The sequence below is a fragment of the Miniopterus natalensis genome, chromosome 10 (genome assembly GCF_054644295.1).
Source record: "Miniopterus natalensis isolate mMinNat1 chromosome 10, mMinNat1.hap1, whole genome shotgun sequence".
NCBI lineage: Eukaryota > Metazoa > Chordata > Mammalia > Chiroptera > Miniopteridae > Miniopterus > Miniopterus natalensis.
This window is the reverse complement of record NC_142090.1, coordinates 43317515-43324487: the sequence shown is the minus strand read 5'-3', so window position 1 is coordinate 43324487 and position 6973 is coordinate 43317515. Positions and strand designations below refer to the sequence as shown.

The following is a 6973-nucleotide window of genomic DNA, read 5'->3' as shown; positions in this document are numbered from 1 at the left end:
CTGAAGTCTAGCCTCAGTCTGATCCCAAGGGGAGCTCTGGAGCAAGAACAATACCACAGAATTGATAAACATTGAGGCCAGGGAGGCTTTTCAATTTCTGTATCTGTCAGTTAACGGCTGGAGGTTGCCCTGGGGGAAACAGTAACCTCTCAGTCATTTCTGGCTAGCAGTTCTCTGAAGAAGGATGCAGCAGCTGGGGAATGGTATGTTGGCCTAGTAAAGGGAATCTAAGTAAGTTACCAAGAACATCTATTCCTAGGCTGACTTATTGCCCTTAATTTCTAGTTTTCTTCTCATTCTGCTAACCTTAGCTTAACTACCTAGAAAGAGCCATAAAGGCATCATATGTTATACTCCCTTGACTTAAAAAAAAAAAGAGCCAGTGCTCACTTCTGCAACATATATACTAAAATTGGAACCATACAGAGAAGATTAGCATGGCTCCTGAGTAAGGATGACATGCAAATTCATAAAGTGTTCCATATAAAAAAAAAAAGCTAGCTCTTGGCGTTCAGCTCCCTCCTATACCCTGCTATGTAACTCAAATATCAACTGGAGTTCCTCACTTTGAATTTCCAAATTCACCTTCACATTTTCAAGCCTTGAAACCCTTTCACCTTCTCTAGTTTTATCAACTCTTTATTCCATTGACAAATGTTTCTACTCAACACCCACCCAATGTTGGTCCTGGGAGAGCAGTGTATTAGTTATCTATTTGCTGTGTAATAAGTTACTCTAAAACTTAGTGGCTTAAAACAACAATAAACATTTATTTTTTATTTTTTAAAAATTAGATTCTTTTAAAAAATATGTTTTATTGATTTCAGAAAGAGGAAGGGAGAGGGAGAGAGAGATAGAATCATTAATGAGAGAGAAACACTGATCCATAGCCTCCTGCATGCCCCCTACTGGGGACTGAGCCCACAACCCAGGCACCTGCTCTGACAGGAGAATTGAACCATGATCTCCTGGTTCATGGGAAAATGCTCAACTAACTGAGCCACACTGGCTGGGCAACATTTATTTTTTTATAGTTTCAGTGGTCTTGGCTGGATAATTTGGCTAAAGATTTTTTTTTTTTTTTTTCTTTTGGTGAGTTTTATTCAAGCATTTGCTGGGGCTGTAATCATTTGAAAGCTTGATTGGAAATGAAGTATTGCTTCAAAGGTGGCCTGGTCATATGACTGGCAAGTTGATGCTGGCTGTTGGTAGGAGACCTCAATTACTCTGCATGTGGTCTTCTTTACAGGGCTTCTTCACAGCATGGCAGCTAACTTCTACAGAAAAATGTGATAGAATAGAACAAGACAATGGTGACAATGACTTTTATGGCCTATCTTCAGAATTTACACATAGTTATCTATCTTCATCAATTGGCCACACAGTTCAGCCCTGATTCAGTGTGGGTGGAGACTGCACAGGGTATGAGTAGAAAGAGGCAAGAATTACTGAGGATCATCCTGGAAGCTGGCTACCACAGGGTAGTATATTTATATAACCCCTCTCAGTATTTTCCTGCCTCCCCACTCTGCTTGTTGGCAAGAATATGGCAACTCCTCACCTCTCTCCCCATAATTTCTTCTTTTCATATCCTTGATATTTCTCAGGACTTTTACTTGAATTGATACATGTAGAATGTGAAATTATAGTATACAGTTAGATAAGCATGAGAAGAGCAGGAACAATGAACCAGGTGCAGAGGGTCACCTGGACAAAGACCATGCAAAAAACTGCTATACACAGAAATTTGGTGGCTTACCATGGAAAGAGTTTTTAACAGGGTTTTTGAGCTGAAAAGTGAAATTAAGAAGTACTTTCAAAATAATGGCACACTAAGTGCTTTGAAGATGAATAATGACTGCAGAAAGTAGTCCTTTTAGTAGATACCTTTCATCATTTGAGCTAGTTGAATAAGTTTCTGCAAGGCCCTGGAGAAGATATTTGACTTCAAGTGATAAGATTCTTGAATGTAAAAGATAAGTGAGAGGGATTTCTGATTTAGGTAATGATTAAATCATACCATCCTAGAAATCTTCCTTGCAGTAAACAACTATAAAACACAAAGCAAAATGCAAAAACCCAAAGGCACTGGAGACAGAACAGAAGCAGACATAAGCTGATGAGGAATAAATACTTTGAGGAGGGAAGCTGTATTAAGCAAGGCCTCTGTACTTTTGGCTTTTAGCCTGGATGCATGGCCAGTGCATAGTGGGGAAGGTGTCAGAAAATCCACAGTATTCTTAGTAGGGAAATCCAAAGCTGATGGAGAGAGTTGGAGCATCCCAGACAAGAAAGAGACAGAGAGAACATTCCCAAATTCTGTCTACCAGTTTCTCTGCTGATTACTGAACCACATTGCATGAAACAGATTCAGGTAATCTTAGCTAAAGACAGATGATCTGAACTGAGATTGGAGCTGCCAATCAACAAACAGTTTCATAAGCAAAAGAAAACCATATGTTAGAGAAAAACAACAAAATCAATACTTTATATAACTTACCATTCACAAATTCTATTGTAAATCCAAATTTTCCTAACATAAAAACCCCCAAGAAAGTGGAACACATTCTCAAGAGAAGAGAAAATCAGTTGAGTAAGAACTTGAGAAAACTGGATATTAGAGGTAGCAGACAAGGACTTTCAAATAGCTCTTATGAAATAAGACAAACTATAAATTCAATGAATTAAAAAAATAGAAAATTTCATAAGAGAAATAAAAACAGACAAAACCAAATGGAAATTCCAGCACAGAAAAATATGATATCTGAAATAAAAAATTCACTGAATAGATTTAATGGTTGAATGGAAATAATAGAGTAAGTGAACTCAAAGATCAATAGTAATTGTCCAATGTGAAGAATAGAGAGAAAAAAGATTGAAAATAAAAAAAGAACGGAATCTTTTACATAAATATCATGTTCCAACATATGTGTAATTGGAATCCCAGAAGAAGAGGGAAAATACACTTAATAAAAAATGGTAAAAATATTTTCTAACATTTGATTTAAAAACCCAGAAATTTAAAAACCCAAAGGACATCAAGTAGAAAAAGCTTGAACAATCCCACAATCAAGGCACATCATGGTCAAACCTTTGAAAGCCAAACATAGAGGGTAAGTCCTGAAAGCATCAAGAACAAAAATAACACATTATATATGAGAAAAACATAATTTAATTAACTTCTGAGTTTTCATCAGAAAGTATGGAAGATGGAAAAGAGTGAACCAACATCTTTAAAGTACTGGCATTAAAAATAAATCAATGCAGATTCTGTATCCAGAAAAAATATCCTTCAAGAATGAAGATAGAATAACGATATTTTCAGATGAAGTAAAACTAGAAGTATCATCACCAGCAGACTTAAACTATAAGAAATGCTAAAGGAAGTTCCTCAAGCTGAAGGTTGAGGAACGAGGTGGATATTCATGCCTCTTTAAAAGAATGAGTAACAAAAAATTGTAAACGTGAAAGAATATTTTTTCTTTGTTCCTTTCATCTTAATTTCTTTATATAAGTCACAGAACTATTTAAAAAATTATAATGGTGCCATAGGATTTATAACAAATGCAGATGTATTATATATAATAATTATAACAAATCATGGTGGCATATGAAACAAATGGTTTCATGGTTTCTACATTTTATTTTACAATATTAAATGTAAGTGAACAATGAGAAATTAAGGATGTTGCAATCCTAGAGCAATTACTAAAACAATAATACAAAGAAGTATAGCCAATTCTGGTAAGATAAAGTAACAGGGACAGGACATACCCTCTTTTCTGAAACAACTAAAAAATTAGAAAAATATATGAACATCAAGACATTGGGCATCAAGAAATAATAGAAAGTAATCTCTAAGAGATGGGAAACAAGTTATCCCAGATAACTGCCTGGAAACAGTTTCAGGCAATGGTGTAGGGAAGGGAAATCCAGGAAAAACCCAACTTCTAATGAGTGGAGGACTCAAAGCTGTGAGAGTGAGTCTTTCTTCAGCTGTGTACTAATCAGTGAATGCATATGCCTGAGACTTGCAGTGTTGGAGAAGAAACTACTCATATAATTAGAGGGAAAAATATCTGAAGCTAACATAGGCTTGGAAAAGTTACTGTTTCCAACAGCCAGAATGGAAAATCTGATTATTTATGGAGAATTAGGTAAGATGTTTGCCTCACTAGACAGGAACAAATTAGTCCTAGATTAAACATTGCTCTGGTTCCACCCAATGAAGTTGAAAAACAACCGTGAAAGGATCAAACTGTTGCCAAATAACTGTACTACATCTAAGGACAAAGTCCAAAAATATTTGTAGGGTGCCCTACCTGGGTAGCTCAGTTGGTTAGAGCATAGTCCTGATAAGCCAAGGTTGCAGGTTTGATCCCTGGTCAGGGCACATACAAGAACCAACCAATGAATGCATAAACAAGTGGAACAACAAATTGATGTTTCTCTCTAAAATCAATATTTGTTTTAGTTCTGTGAAGTATGCTATTGGACTCTTTTTAAAAAAAATTGATTTCAGAAAAAGAAAGGGAGAGGGAGAGACAGATAGAAACATGAATAATGAGTCATTGATTGGCTGCCTCCTGCATGCCCCCTACTGGGGATCCAGCCAGCAACCTGGGGATGTGCCCTGACCAGTAAGTGAACCGTGATCTCCTGGTTCATGGGTTGATGCTCAAGCACTGGGCCATGCCGGCCAGGCTATTGGTATCTTGATAGGAATTGCACTGAACCTGTATATTGCTTTGGGTAGTATGGACATTTTAATTATGTTAATTCTTTCTATCCATGAATACCATATATGCTCCTATTTATTTGTATCTTCTTCAATTTCTTTCTTCAGTGTCTTATAAATTTCCAAGTACAGCTCTTTTACATCCTTGGTTAAATTTATTCCTAGGTATTTTATTCTTTTTGAAGCAATTGTGAATGGGATTGTTTACCAGGTTTCCCTTTCTGATAGTTCATTATCAGTGTATAAAAATGCAACTAATTTCTGGATATTTATTTTGTATCCTGCTACTTTACTGAATTCATTTGTCAGTTCTAATAGTTCTTTTGGTGGAATCTTTACAGATTAAAGATATCATGTCATCTGCAAATAATGACAGTTTTACTTCTTCCTTTCCAATTTGGATGCTTTTTATTCCTTCTCATCTGATTACTGTGGCTAGGACTTTCAGTACTATGTTGAATAAGAGTGGTGAAAGAGGACACCGTTGTCTTGTTTGATCTTAAGGGAAACAATTGTAGTTTTTGCCCATTGAGTATGACCTTGGCTGTGGGATGGTCATATATGGCCTTTATTACATTGAGTTATGGTCCCTTGATTCCTACATTGCCAAGAGTTTTATCATAAATGGGTGCTGGATTTTATGGAATGTTTTTTCTGCATCTATTGATAGGATCATGTGGTTTTTATCCTTCATTTTGTTTATGTAGTTTATCATGTTTATTGATTTGTGGATGTTGTATCAACCTTGGATCTCAGGAATAAATTCCACTTGATCATAGTGTGTAATCTTTTTAATGTATTACTGGATCAGGATTGCTAATGTTTTGTTGAGGATTTTAGGGTCTATGTTCATTGGGTATTGGCCTATAATTTTCTTTCTTTGTCATGTCTTTATCTGTTTTTGGAATTTGGATAATGATGGCCTCATAAAATGAGCATGGAAGTTGTCCCTCCTCTTGAATTTTTTGAAATAGTCTGAGAAGGATAGATATTAGTTCTTTGAATGTCTGGTGAAATTCACTTGTGAAGCCATCAGGTCTAGGACTTTTGTGGGAGTTTTTTTTAATTACTTCTTAAATTTCACTACTTGTAATCTGCTTATTCAGATTCTCTGATTCTTCCTCATTACATTTTGGAAGACTGTATGTTTTGTGGAATTTATACATTACTTCTTTTTTTTTTTTAAATATATCTTTATTGATTTCAGAGAGAGGAAAGGAGAGGGAGAGAGATAGAAACATCCATGATGAGAGAGTCATTGATCGAGCCCGCAACCTGGGCATGTGCCCTGACCGGGAATTGAACCGCGATTGCCTGGATCCTAGGCTGACGCTCAACTGCTGAGCCACGCCCGGCTGGGCTATACATTACTTCTAGATTGTCAAATTTGTTGGCGTATATTTGTTTGTAATATTTTCTTACAATTTTTGTATTTCTTTGGTGTCAGTTATTACTTTACTTTCATATCTGATTTTATAGTTAAATCTCTCCTCCTCCTTCTCCTATTCTTCAAATAGTGCCTTTAACATTTCTTGTAATACTTGTTTGGTGGTAACAAACTCCTTTAACTTTTTCTTGTCCAGGAAGCTCTTTATTTATCTTTCAATTTTAAATGATAGTCTTGATGGATAAAGTAGTCTTAATTGTAGATCCTTGCTTTTCATCACTTTGAATATTTCATGCCAATTCTTTCTGTTCTGAAATGTTTCTGTTGAGAAATCAGCTCATAGTCTTAGGTAGCTCTCTTGTAAGTAACTAACTGTCTTTCCCTTCTGGGTTTGTCTTTAACCTTTGCCATTTTAACACCTCGCTGACCAACTATTTTGAGCCAGAACTCACCCATGTGGCCAGCTTCTTTTCTATTCTTCTAAAACTCCACATTGCTTTCAATCCTTAAAGTTACTTAAATTAATGTAAGCGCAGACATGGGATATCTTATGACTCGTCAGCAATGTTCAGACGTGGAAACATGAGTATACTTGTGACAAGTCAGCAAGGTGTTAATTAATTATGAATTGTCTTGGTGTGGGCATCTCTGGATTTATCTTGTTTGGGACTCTCTGAACTTCCTAGACTGCATGTCTTTTTCTTCATTAGATAAAGGAAATCTTCAGTTATTATTTTTTCTAATATGTTTTCAATTCCTTGTTCTCTCTCTTCATCTTCTGGCACCTCTACAATGCAGTTGTTTTTATGCTTCATGTTGTCCTAAAGTTCCCTTAAAATATTCTCTTT

The 6973-nt window shown here is 35.9% G+C and overlaps 1 non-coding gene across 1 annotated transcript; it reads left to right on the top strand.

The window, feature by feature from the left end:
• The first annotated feature begins 382 nt into the window (after positions 1 to 382).
• Positions 383 to 489, top strand: LOC148092244 (U6 spliceosomal RNA). The gene has a single exon (XR_015715239.1). It is a non-coding gene; the product is annotated as a U6 spliceosomal RNA (small nuclear RNA).
• Positions 490 to 6973: the final 6484 nt, after the last annotated feature.